We start from the raw sequence: 14,778 nt of genomic DNA on the forward strand, positions 1-14,778 counted from the left end.
GTAATACACTCGCCCCCTTGATATGCCAGGACACCAACTGGGCACCCTAGGTCAGTGCGGTGGACTTCAGAAAAAGCTCCCACATGCATAGCTTCCTTACCACGGGTGCTGAGCTCCCAACCCCCTCCCCCAAAACCCACTACCCACAAATGTACAACACTACCATAGCTCTTAGGGGTGAAGGGGGCACCTACATGTGGGTACAGTGGGTTTTGGAGGCCTCCCATTTACCAGCACAAGTGTTACAGGTGGGGGGGGGGGGGGCCTGGGTCTGGGTCCACCTGGCTGAAGTGCACTGCGGTACCCACTAAAAGTGCTCCAGGGACCTGCATACATGCAGGCCTCTAGGACTTGTTACTGCTGTATAACATTGGCACACCAGTTGACACCTGAAGACTAATCTCTCCGAAAACGTCCTTTATTGGAATAAGCACGCTTACTCACAGTTAACTGCAGATCAGAGGTTGTGCCCCACCACTGGCAACGAGTCTCCCTGGTAGTGAGATTAGCAGGTCAGAGCTGGCAGAATGCTGTACAATGCCCTCTTTCAGCCACATTCAAGGTAAGAACTAAGTTCTCTAACGTGGCTAACACATGGAAGGGATCTAAAACTGGCTTACAAAAATGGCCACTACCTCATGGACTACCGGAAACACAACAGGGCATACTCTGACTCAGTAGGCAGGGGGAAAAGCACCATGGGAGAAGAGCCTACCAACTACCAACATCGTGAGATTGTAACAGAAGCTAATGAAATCACGGAGCCCAATACCCTACACCCCCCACAGTGCAATGCTGATGTGACCCTGTAGTGCACCCGAGAGCCACATCTGACCCAGGGAAAGGCTGTGACAGGATCGAACATATTCTGCTGTCATGGAGGTGGGTACGGCATTTGAGGCTGGAAAAAAGATTTTAAAGTGGGTTTTTTTTGGTGGGAGGGGATTAGTGACCACTGGGGGAGTCCGGGGAGGTCATCCTCGATTCCCTCCAGTGGTCATTTGGGAAGTTGGGGCACTTTTTTGAGACTTGTTTGTGAAAAAAAAGGGTCCAAAAAAAGTGACCCAAAATCACGGTAAAAACGCCTTTTTTTTTCGATTATCAGCTAAAGACGCCCATCTCTTCTCGGCTGATAACCAAGCCCCAGTCCCGCCTCCGACACGCCCCCGTCAACTTTATTCGTTTCCGCAACGGAGTGCAGTTGGAAACGCCCAAAATTGGCTTTCGATTATACCGATTTGGTCGCCTTTGCGAGAAAAACACCCATCTCCCGATTTGGGTCGAAATATAGGCGTTTTTCTCTTTCGATTATAAGCTGGATAGTGGAATTAGAAAAGGTACAGAGAAGGGTGACTAAAAAAGGGGCTAAAGCGGCTAGGGCTCTTCAGCTTGAAGAAGAGACGGCTGAGGGGTATGTATATTATGAGTACTACTATTACTACTACTTATCATTTCTATAATGTTAGTTATGAAATATGAACCATGGTTAAGATCTGTAAAAGCAGGCCTTGAGTGTCTCTTAGTTGACCTCAGAGCACACTGTCTGCTGGTACCTCAGTAAACACTATAAACTTAGTTGTGCACTCTATAGCAGAGTCAAAAAGGGCAAAGGCTATAAATCGTGAGGCCCAAGAACCTATATCTGATAAGACATTCCTGTGTGCAAGCTGGCATGGGAAACGTGCAATTATGGATGAACAGAAGAATGTGTGATTTAGTGACGTGGGATAGATGGTGTGAATAGAAGACAGAATGATTTCTCAGGAGGATAAGTGCTGAAGCCTTGCTTAACACAGCTGGTATATAAACCGCTGTATCAGAGCATTACATTGGGGAGATGCAGAGTTAGACCACATGTTTGGGTCCCCTGCACTTCCCCGTGAGAAACTAGCATTGGTAATTGTTAATTACTCTTGATAGATAATAATAAAAGAATTGCCTTTCTCATTATCTTGTAGTTTTGGATTCTATTATCCCTTCTAGTTGAGAACGGCTGGTTTATGCTAATTTGGGAGGGGATACAAGCAGCCTAAAAACAGGTAATATGATAGAGGTTTATAAAATATGGATTGGAGTGGAATGGGTAGATGTTAATCGCTTGTTTACTCTTTCCAAAAATACTAGAACTAGGGGGCACGCAAAGAAGCTACTAAGTAGTCTTCACTTAATGAGTAATTAAACTCTGGAATTCATTGCCAGAGAATGTGATAAAAGCAGTTAGCTTAGCATGGTTTAAAAAAGGCTTGGATAATTTCCTAAATAAAAGTCCATTAGCCATTATTAAGATGGACTTGGGGGAAATACTGCATATTCTAGGATAGGCAGCATAAATCTGTTTTGCTGTTCTGGAATCTTGCCAGGTACTTGTGACTTGGACTGGCCACTGTTGGAAACAGGATAGTGAGCTTGATGGAGTGGAAGAGTCGCCTAGTGGTTAGTGCAGTGGACTTTGATCCTGGGGACCTGGGTTCAGTTCCCACTGTAGCCCCTTGTGACTGTGGGAAAGTCACTTAACCCTCCATTGTCCAAGGTACAAATAAGTACCTGCATATACTATGTAAACCGCTTGGAATGTAGTTGCAAAAACCACAGAAAGGCGGTATATCAAGTCCCATTTCCATTTTCCTTTAGTCTGCCCCAGTATGGAGATTCTTATGAGCTTTTATGTGAAGTTCACTGTAGTGCCCCCTAGGATGCTCCACAGCTCTGCTGGGATGTCTGTGTGGCCGTTGTACTAAGAATGCTGGCTCCTCCTACATCCCAATGGCTTGATTTTGTAAGTTTTTCACTTGGACAGTTTTTTTTCCCAAAGATGGACTAAAAAGATAAACGCACAGAGCACAAGAACATCAAGTACCATTTACGAAAAAAAACATATAGACGTTTTGCTGTTTCAAAAATCACTATATTTTCCACTCGGATTCTGGATGTTTTGAGCAAAACGTCCAAAATCGGACGTAAACATCATATCAAAATGTCCTTCTTGATATATCAATAGCGATTACCTTTTTGTCAAACTACTTGGTAATTTATGGTAAGACTAGTAAAAAAGCCCCGTTTCTGATGCAAATGAAACGGGGGCTAGCAAGGTTTTCTTCTGTGTGCATGTGGGAGTGTGTGTGTCCCTGCCCTCTGCCCTCTCTCCCCTCCCCCCTCTGAGTCCTTCACTGCTTTGCTGTGTTTTCCTTCACTGACTGTTTGTGTTACAGAGAGGGCGGGGCAGACACTCATGGGGAAACCGGATATCTCTCCCCCTTCACACTTCCGGCTGGAGGCTTCATAGAACGTTGGTGTTGCCTTTTATATAGAGAGATACTTATATAGGGGTCCTTTTACTAAGGTATGCTAATAGACGCGTCATCTACTATGTTACTATGTTACTATGATTTATCTTGTGCTAAATAATAAGCCCATTATGTTCCTATGGGTATCTTATCATTCAGAGTACAGTATTCATTAGTGCACCTTAGTAAAAGGACCCCATATTATTTATATTTGCTGTATTTCTACCTATATTATTCATCTTTAAACTCTTTAGGAAATTGGAAGACTGAGCATCCAAATGCAAAGTGATGTACATTGGGAAGAATAATCCGAATCATAGTTACCCAATGCTAGCGTCCACCTTAAGAGTCAGCACTCAAGAAGAAGATCTAGGTGTCTCTGATAGTTGGGCAGGAGGCCCTCATAAAAGTACAGCCAGACAAAGGTTTATAAATGAAACAAGTGTTTATTTAATTTAATCCTGAGGGCTGTTAACATCACAGGGCCAAGAACACAGGGAAAAAAAACACCTCTTCCAGTTCAGTAAGCAGTCTTAAGCGGGCCTCAGTCTGGCAAGGCCTGAACACAGCCTGTGGCTGGTAGGGCTGCCCCACCCCAAACACAGCCTGCCAGTGTTTCTCAGTTCTTCTCTGAGTACTAGGGACTGGCTTGAGCCAGACTTCAGAGCAAGGCTTATCAGTGTCAAACAAGTAGCAAAAGAGGCTTACCCAGGTCACAATTCTTAATCATAGGTTGTGGGGACTCCTTCTTCTCCAGAGCTGCCAAGGGGGCCCTTTTGAGAAGGAGATTATAGTACACGCCCAGGGTTGCCAGGTGGAAAATTTTTTCCCCACCCAAATCCAGCCCAAAACCCGCCCAAAGTCAAACCCCGCCCCTGACACCCCCACCCCTGCCATCATCGGCCCCGCCTCTTCGTCATCGGCCCCGCCTCCCCGTCATCGGCCACGCCCAGAACGTCACTAACCCCGCCCAAAACGTCACTAGCCCCGTGGCCCGAAAAACCACTCAAAAAACCACGGAAAGACCCCAAAACAAGCTCAAAAAACCGCAACCCGCCGCAGGCAAAAATTTCCCGCAGCGGGTTGCGGAAAACCACCCAATTGGGCGGTAAAACCGCCCACCCGGCAACACTGTACACGCCCTCAGCCCTGCTCCAATCTGCCTTGGCTCTGCCTCACTCTACCTCATGGCTCCACCCCCGGCACACCTCAATCCCATGGCCATTCCAGAAATATTTTATTTATACCAGTGATAGCAGGGATGGGTAAGAGGAAGTGTTTCAGTTAACTCTATTACACCCCCTATCTAGCATCTATTCCCCCCCTCCCCCCACCATAACTGTGAAGGAGCCTTGGCCCCCCTACCACTTTGAGCTTAAGCCCACTCCAGAATTGTGGCACTGGTTGAATCACTGGTGGAGATGCTGAAGAGGTCCACTGCATGTCCCCCTACCATGCTGTATGAGCAGTGCAGCAGTCGGCAGCGTGCTTCAGCCGCCGATGCCAACCCTCCCGCATATGCTCAGTTCAGGCACTTGAAAATGGAAAATAAGATGATACCTTTTTATCGGACTAGACTAATACCTTTTTCTATTAGCTTTCAGAAGCCAAATCCTCCTGCCTTAGGTCAGGTCAAGACAGTATACTGCTGTTCTGGTATCCTCTGCTGACCTGAGGAAAGTAGTGTTGGTCTCCGAAGGCTAGTCAAAAATGTATTAAAATTAGTCCAATATAAAAGTAACACCTTATTTTCTATTTTATGTTTTACTTGTATTTATTAATCTTTATTAACACAGCTACCACATTACTTTATCCTAAATTAAAAATAAAATTATTGTCTCTACCTTTGCTGTCTAGCCATTTGCTTTTGTTTTTCTAATTGTGCTCCCAATCTCTTGATTCTGCTTTCCTTTGTCTTCTCTTAATTCTCTTGCCAGGGTTTCTTGTCCATTTGTCATTTTTCTCTCTCCTTTTTCTTTGTTTTCTTCATTTCTTTGCCTCTCTGTCCAGATTTAATTAATTCTTACTATCCAGTATTTAATTTCCCTCTTTTTACTTCATCTACCTATGGCTTTTCATCTTTTTCTCACCATTGTTCACCCCTATGCCCCTTCCTCTTATTCTCCCGTTTTTCACTAACTCTATCCCCTTCCCATCCAGCATCTCCCCTCTTTTTCTTCCGATCCTTGCAGTGTCTCCCCCTCTTTCTGCATTCTTCCATCCAGTGTCTCCTCTTTCTCTCCCTACCCTTCCATGCAGCGTCCTCCCTTTTTCTCTTCCTACCCTTCCATGCAACATCCTCCCTTTTTCTCTTCCTACCCTTCCATCCAGCTTCTCCTCTCTTTCTCTTCTCATCCTTACATCCAACATCTACCCTCTCTTCTGATCCATCCAGTGTCTCTACCCTTTTTCATTCAGTGTGTTCCCTTTCCTCCCCCATCCTTCCAGTATCTCTCCTCTTTCTCTCCCTACCCTTCCATGCAGCGTCCTCCCTTTTTCTCTTCCTACCCTTCCATGCAGCGTCCTCCCTTTTTCTCTTCCTACCCTTCCATGCAACATCCTCCCTTTTTCTCTTCCTACCCTTCCATCCAGTGTCTTCCCTTTTTCACTCCCTACCCTTCCATCCAGCTTCTCCTCTCTTTCTCTTCTCATCCTTACATCCAACATCTACCCTCTCTCCTGATCCATCCAGTGTCTCTACCCTTTTTCATTCAGTGTGTTCCCTTTCCTCCCCCATCCTTCCAGTATCTCTCCTCTTTCTCACCCTACCCTTCCATCCAGCATCTCCCCTCTTTCTCCATCCATCCAGCAAGGGTCTCCCCCTTTCTCCTTCTTCCCAGCCCTTTTCCATTTCCCCTCTTTCTCTCCCTATCTTTCCTCTCATCATCACTCACTCTCTTTCTCTCTCTGTACCCCTCTTCCATCCAGCATCCCCACTCTTCCATCATTTTATCTCCCCTCTGCTCTCTCCATTGCTTCAGCACCTCCTGTCCCTCTCTCTGTGCATTTGACATGGCACAGCAAAACAACAAAAAAAGCAAGCATGGGGCCAAAGCCTTCAGGCATGCACTGTTGGTCCTCTGCCCTGGAAAGGGAAGTTGATATATGAGCAGGGCAGGGGACGGACTGCACATACCTGAAGGCTGTGGCCCTGAGCTTGCTTTTTTTTATTGTCTTGCCGCTGCTGCTGCTCATCAGGAGAAGCAGTGGCACAGTGGGAAAAATGTGCAAGACAGCTCCCCTGACCCAGCAGTGTGTCTCAGCGGGAGACTTTCCCGCTTTGACAGGACTGCGGGAGACCTGGCAGGTCTGCGCTCTGGGCCACTGTATCAGGGCCTCCTTAAGCTCTTCCCTGGGCCTCTGCATCAAGGTGCCTCCCTGGTGGAATCATCTGTATGGGAGCTCCCTGATCTGTGCAGCCTCAGGGCGTTTAGCTTCCTCCTGGCCTGAGCTCCACCCCACTGACTCAGGCTCAGCCTTTGCCTTGGCATACTAGCATCACCTGCCGAAAGGGGGCTGAACCACACCAGTGTGGGAGTATTTTCTGCTCCTATATCACTCACTTCCTGACAGTGTCATTGTAAACAGTATGCTGAAATCTTCTGCCCAGTGTGTGGCAGCAGCCAAGAAAACAAACAGGATGCTAGGAATTATTAGGAAAGAGATGCTAAATAAGACCAAGAATATTATAATGCCTCTGAATTGCTCCATGGTGCAACCTCACCTTGAGTATTGCTGGTTCCCTGCTCTCTCTGCCTCGGAACAGGTTACTTCCTGTTCCAGGGCAGAGAGAGCAGGGAACCAGCGGGGCCGACGCAGCTCTGAGTGACGTGCACTCGGGGCAGATCGGCCCTCCTGCAGGTAAGAATGCGCTCCGGGGGGGGGGGGGGGGTGCGCCGTGCTGCACCCGGGGGGGTGGTGCGCAGCTGCGACCCGCCCCGGGTGCCATTAGCCCTCGCTACGGCACTGAGTATTGCATTCAATTCTGGTCACCGTATCTCAAAAAAAGATATAGCAGAATTAGAAGAGGTTGAAAGAAGATCAACCAAAATGATAAAGGTGATGGAACTCCTCTCATATGAGGAAAAGCTAAAGGGGTTTGGGCTCTTCAGCTTGGAAAGAGATGGCTAAGGCGAGATATGATTGAGATCTACAAAATCCTGAGTGGTGTAGAACGGGTAAAAGTGGATCAATTTTTCACTCTTTCAAAAAGTACAAAGACCAGGGGACACGCGATGAAATACATGGAAATACTTTTAAAACAAATAGAATAGTTAAGCTCTGGAACTCGTTGCCGGAGGGTGTGGTAATAGCAGCGTATCTGGGATTAAAAAAAGCTTTGGATAAGTTTCTGGAGGAAAAGTCCATTGTCTCTTGGAAGCAGGATTTTGGGCTAAATGGGCCATCGGTCTGACCTAGTTTGGCTATTCTTAATGTTCCTAACTGACTTGCCTAAGGCACAATGAGCATTGGTAGGATCTGAACTGGATTTCCCTGGTTCTCAGCACGCTGCTCCTCCACTCCTGTATGAGTGGTCAGTAATCTGGCATTTTGTTTTGTTCTGTATTGTTTCTTAGTGTTCACTGGCATGTAATGAATTCATAGCAAAACAATCAACAATCCAAAAGAAAAAAAAAAGATGAAAATTTAAAAGAAAAAAAAAATGTCCCCTGTACATCCCCTGGAGTTTATCAGGAGTGGAGGAGTGGCCTAGTGGTTAGGGTGGTGGACTTTGGTCCTGGGGAACTGAGGAACTGAGTTCAATTCCTGGCACAGGCAGCTCCTTGTGACTCTGGGCAAGTCACATAACCCTCCATTGCCCCAGGTACAAATAAGTACCTGTATATACTATGTAAACCCCACAGAAAGGCAGCATATGAAGTCCCAGTTCCCTTTCCCTATTTGAGATTCTACATGGAATGTTGCTATTCCACTAGCAACATTCCATGTAGAAGTCGGCCCTTGCAGATCAGCAATGCGGCTGTGAATGCGGCCGCGCAGGCTTCTGTTTCTGTGAGTCTGACGTCCTGCACATACATGCAAGGGCAGGCTTCTACATGGAATGGTGCCAGTGGAGGAGTAGCCTAGTGGTTAGGGTGGTGGACTTTGGTCCTGAGGAACTGAGGAACTGAGTTCAATTCCTGGCACAGGCAGCTCCTTGTGACTCTGGGCAAGTCACTTAACCCTCCATTGCCCATGTAAGCCGCATTGAGCCTGCCATGAGTGGGAAAGCATGGGGTACAAATGTAACAAAAATAAAATAGATACTATTGGTGATTCTACATGGAATGTTGCTATTCCACTAGCAACACTAGCAACATTCCATGTAGAAGCGTGTGCGTTGCCACATTGGTGATCTGCAAGGGCTGACTTCTACATGAAATGTTGCTAGTGGAATAGCAACATTCCATGTAGAATCTCAAATAGTAGCAACAGTGGAGGAGTGGCCTAGTGGTTAGGGTGGTGGACTTTGGTCCTGAGGAACTGAGTTCAATTCCCAGCACAGGCAGCTTCTTGTGACTCTGGGCAAGTCACTTAACCCTCCATTGCCTGCCATGAGTGGGAAAGCGTGGGGTACAAATGTAACTAAAATAAAAATATAAAGAAAAGCAGTACAGACCCCACAGTTATTTTCTAGCCTTGGGATGCAATTTCAAAATGTTTGAAATGCAGTGAAACAATTGTAATTATGTCAAGACTTTAGGGCTGCCTGAATGGGAGTTTTCACATTCTGAATCTATAAGGAGAAAGCTTTGTACATTTTGCCCTTAGTTTGTTAATTGTGCACGAAGTATGGAAGATTTCCATGTTTCTGTTTCACAGCTCTCACCTCGAGCCTCTTTTTTGAAGGAATCGTTAATAGAACATTTAGTTCTTCTACATAATGTATAATGTTCCACCACAAATGTTAATTTGACATTCTCTAAGGTCTCTGTACCGAATGACTGCCGCCTTTTGCTGTGTTCCTGATCCTTTTTTCATATGAGAATTATGATTTAAATGGAGCTCATGAACAGATCAATATCATTTCATCTGGTTCCTTTTCTTTGCAAAGCAATACAACACTTGAATTTTATCAGATTTAAAACTCACCTTTTCCAAATCTGAGCTCCACATCAGTTACATTCGGGTACATAAGTTATTTCCCTGCCCAAGTGCACCTGAGGCAATGGAGGGCGAAGAGACGTGCCCAAAGTCACAAGAAGTGTCAATGAGAGAAATGAACCCTGCTGCCCAATTCTGTAACCACTGAAAGGGCGACTGTATAACTCGGCACCTGCATTTACACATCCCCCGCATGCATACATACATTTACAGAATATTAGCACTTTCATGGGTAGGTGTACGCTTATGCATGTAAATGTGAGTTGTCCACAGAACATATATCCATACTATGTATTTGATAACACAGCTGTACTGAACTTGTGTAACAGCAAAAGTGAGAATCATGACCTCAGTGGCGACTCTTTTCACATGAGCAACACAGGGTCATGGCCCACCTGCCTCCTCATCGGTCACCCAGTTCTTCCTGACTCATTTTTATTAATTAAACCGTTTTCAAAAATAATTTTAATTGAATTTAAACGTAGATTTTAGAAATAATTTTAAAATGCACATAGCTCAAAGTGAAGGACCAACTGCCCGACATGTGCTATGTTTCGCTATGGAAGCTGCCTCAGGGTACAGTACGGTCTCAGCCAAAAGCGTTCCTTCCTCCACATTTGATGATTTGAGTCTCTGCTTGAGATATTTGTGACCCGATCAATTGGCTGAAAATGTAAACAGGGCAGAAAAGTGCTATTCAGTGAGTGGTATAACGGGTAAATGGAAGGGGGCACACACACATGGGTGGGGCTCGGTTTATACACATAAGCACATAACTAAATAACTAAATTGGTGGTGTGGAGATACAACAATATCTAAATACGCAAAAATCCACTCATATACAAAATAACAATGTTGCTGGGGAAAAGCCTCAAAGAGCTCCTAGATTAAATATTCATCTAGTGGAGCTAAAACAGACCCAATGGTCTTCCCTTCATCATAGTCAAAAACCTCAATATTGCAGCACTGTATAAACTTAACAGGCTACAGTCTACTACTCTGTAGTTATACTTTATATGGTTATTTCTTTTTACGTTTTTTTGAAACTCATCACCGCTGCATGATAATTACTGGAACATACCCATCTATCCAATATATTGCACTTATTGAATAGCGTTCCATTTAATGCTGCTCCACGCTATGCTGTTCCTCTCTTTGCTGCCCTGAGCCGACGGTGGCCAGCGTTTCGCTGCTTCTTCAGGGTCTCGGGCTACAATTGGAACACTCGCACAGCCTTCAACAGCAGCATCTCAGAGTAGTAGACTGTAGCCTGTTAAGTTTATTCAGTGCTGCAATATTGGGGTTTTTGCCTATGATGAAGAGAAGACCATTGGGTGTGTTTTAGCTCCATTAGATGAATATTTAATCTAGGAGCTCTTTGAGGCTTTTCCCCAGCAACATCGTTATTTTGTATACGAGTGGATTTTTGCGTATTTACATAAGCACATAACTGACAGAATACTGTCAGTTTTGTACATCCCTGTTGCATTATTCACTTGCAATTATGCCAGGTCTATGGATAAATGTAAAGAACAAACACAAAGGGGAAGCTCGCTTAGAATCAACGTAGACACTAAAAATATAACAAAAAGCGAGCTTATGTTTTGGTATAGGTTAACAACATAAAGAATAAAAACGGGGAAAAGACCTCAGAAAATGGTGACCAACAGCTGCAAAACTGGAGTGGCTGAATCTTGGTGGTTCTTCTCTATAATCATCGGTCATTAAAAAAAACCCTAACCAGCCTAAGTGTGGTTGTACAAATCTTTTTAATCTTTTTAGTTTTCTTGTTGCATTGTGTGAAAAACAAAAAAAGGGAAATTACATCCAATCAACAAAATCGCCCCACTGCAATTCTGTAGTCTCAGTTTGAAATTTCAACTCAACTGACTGAGCTCACAGTTCACAGTAGTATTCTATAATGGAATCTGGGCACCCAGATGTCGCTCTAGACTAGACTCTCACCACACATCCTTGGGGTGCCTAAATGGAGGCACCGAGCTTTAGAATTCCATCCTAAGCAGTTTACAAAAGGCAAAAACAAAGTCGTCGACTGTACTGAACTTGGGGGGGTGGGGGGGGATGGGGAGATTGGAAAGGAGAAAAGTCTAGGCGGAAGTAGAGGAAAAAGAAGATGAGAAAAGGAAGGTATTGAGCACAGACTTGAAAGAATCAACAGGCATGCTAACTGGAAGAGAGGATGAAAGTAAGTTCCACAGCTCGGGCCCTAAAGGGTCCTTTTACAAAGCCACAGTAAAAAGTGGCCTGTGGTAGTGTGGGCGCCAGTGGCGTGGCTAGTTGGGGCGCCAGGGGAGCGGCCACTCCTCCAAACGGAGTTCTGCTGGCTCCTAATTTTTTCTCATCGTGCTGCATTGAAAATGTGCGCTGGCACCGGCGGAAGTCCACTCTCGTGCTGCTTTCGCTCCCCCTGCGCCGTCAACCTGGCTCTGCTTCTGGTGGGCGCGTCTTTTAGGTGTTCGCTGGGCCATTTTTTACCGCAACTGGGAAAAAGGCTATTTTTTAATGGGCCTGCGCTAATATTAAAACTAGCCTGAGCCGTTACCGCCACCCATTGACCTAGCGGTAAGGGCTCGCTAGGTCAATGGGTGGCCAATGTGGATGCACTGCCGGGAACGCCCCCATGGTATTTTCTACCACGGGATTTGGCATATGCCAAAATTGGAATTACTGCCAGGTGCACACTCTACCCCAGCGCTAGTGCTGATTGGGCACACGCTACCTGCACATTAGCCCTCCCGCGCCTTTGTGAAAGGGCCCTTAAGTAACTAAAGGCTGTATCACGAGAAAGCGGCAGGAGAGTGGATGGAGGTGGGATACAAAGATTGTCAGCGGATGAGCGAAGGTGACGGTATATGCTGGGCACACATATCTGAAAAATGTCTTTGGGATGGAACACCCTTGGTTAGGGAGAAGTAGCCTAATAGTGCACTGGGCTTTGACCCTGGCAACCTGCGTTTAATTCCTACTGCAGCTCTTTGTGACCTTGGGCATGTCACTTTACCTTCCATTGCCCCAGGTACAAGAGGATTGTGAACCCTCTAGGGACACTGTAAGCCACACTGAGCCTGCAAAGAGGTGGGAAAATGTGGGATACAAATGCAATAAATAAATAAATAAATAAAGTACCTGCATATAATCTGTACAGTGCTGCGTACATCTAGTAGCGCTAAGGAAATGATTAGTAGTAGTAGTGATTTCTTTGCTACATAGAAGAAATACGTTTACTTCCACATGTTTTGTTTATTTGTAGTGATAATTTACATATATTTTTGATGTACGCATTCTTACTGCTGACAGGCAACATTTTTTTGGGGGGGGAGGAGGGGGGAAGTTCCTGTTCATCCCTGATCTCTTCCCATTCCCACCTCACAGATCTTCAGTCTCACCTTGGACCTCTGACCTCGTCCTTCCCATCATGAGTCAGCTCATACCTTGGTGCTCACAGGTGATTTCTCTTCCTTCAGAGGTTCATGTGGGAGGAAGGGCCCATGAGCATGGTTCTACAGTCATTCCCTGTGCTTGCTTTCTTTTGATGCCAGTGCTACCGCAGCTGGAGCACTAAGGCCCACTGAGGTAAAGGTTGTATCAGATCAGAGGCCTATAACTGAGAGTGTGTGGGGTGAATCAGATGGAAAATGAAAAGGAGTGGGAATCGGTTGTTCAAGGAAGGGAACTGGATCAGATGGAGGCTGACAGTATTTAAACCCTGAACTTTTTACTATTGCTAGCTGACTGTAGCATGGAACAGAGCAGGAGCATAAGTCATATTGACGAGTGAAAAACAGACTTGGAACACAGGACTGCCAGCTAGCAAGTATTTGGCTGGTCTGGCTAGCTTTAAGTAGAGGAGGCTGGTGGATAGCAGGACAGCATACGAGACAATGTAAAGTACTGAAGGATGCCGTATTCAGAATCTCACTTCTCTGGCTGTCACAGCTGCATCACTATTCAACCACCCACATGCCAGAGACCTGTGACAGTGGCAGTAGCAATGACTGAAAAGAAACATAGGGCATTGTTGAGTTTGTTAGTGTGCTGAATGACCAGCAGAGGCTTAAGTGCACTAAAGACTCATCAAGGCACCATGTTTCTTTTCAGTCACTGCTATTGGTACTGCCACAGGTCTCAGGTGGGCAGTGCATGGTGGTGCAGCAATGACAACACTTCAAAACTAGAAGGAACCTCAAATAGAGAAGGTAACTGTGAACAATAACAAATATAGAAACAATCCCACAGTGCAGCAATGACAACATAGCAGTCCAGTCAACTGGCAGGCAGGGATGGCAGATAATGCTGCTGAAACACCTAGAAGATTGCGGAAGGTGGAAATAGGAACATAGAAGAGGGCAATAGGGTGGGAGACAGATGGGAGATGCTGGACATGGGGGAGGACCAGGGAGAGGGGTAGATACTAAACACTTGGAGGTAAATAGGGAAATGGGGAGAGATGCTGGACATTGGGGACGAGGGAAATAGAGGAGAGATACTGAACATGGGAGAGGAATCGGGAGAAAAGAGATACTGGACACTGGGTGGGGGGAGTGAATAGGGAAATAGGGAGAGTTGCTGAACATGGGAGAACAGGAAGACAGAAAGGGGATATTGGACATGGGGGTGGAATATAGAAAGGGGGATGCTCAACATCTGGACAATATATTGGACACAGGAGGATATGGATACAGGATGTGAGGGAGTCTATAGAATGCTACCCTACCCCTTAAGGATACTCCCTCACAGTGCCATAAGCACCTTAAGATCCATAGTCCCACCCAAAGGAGAAGTGACATAGGGGGTGGAGCCAGAAGAGCAGGAACTAGGAAGTATAAAAGCTGGGGAAACAGCCAGGTTAGGGAGGCCCAGAAGGAAGAAGCGATGCCATGCGGCATACGTTTGAACTGCAACTGCTACAGCAGAGATGCCAAGGATGACTCATCCCAAAGCTGGGAACTTTCCACCGCTATACTTCATTATTTATTTATACTTGTATCCCACAATTATCCAAAAATGAGTTTCAGTTCAATGTGGCTTACGTTTAACAGTTGTTATTACATTTACAAGGTTGTATGATGCTGTGTTTTACAGTGGATGGCAAGATAACTATTAGTGCATATGGAATAGTCATTGAATTTCTTGAGAAGTTATTTCTTAGTTCATTTCCTATATGAAAAGATGCATTACAGTTAGAGGTTGTGTTCTGTATTGTTGTCCAGAACGATTAGTGCATATTTTACTCATAGAATTTCCTGAAAAGGTAGGTCTTTAGGTCTTTTCTGAATTGGAGGTAGTTTGTGATGCTTCTTATGACTATGGGAATTGAGTTCCACCATTTTGAGCCCAGGTAGCTAAATCCCACCGTGTAGGTGGACAT

This window comes from Microcaecilia unicolor, chromosome 1 (assembly GCF_901765095.1).
Source record: "Microcaecilia unicolor chromosome 1, aMicUni1.1, whole genome shotgun sequence".
NCBI classification, from domain to species: Eukaryota; Metazoa; Chordata; class Amphibia; order Gymnophiona; family Siphonopidae; genus Microcaecilia; species Microcaecilia unicolor.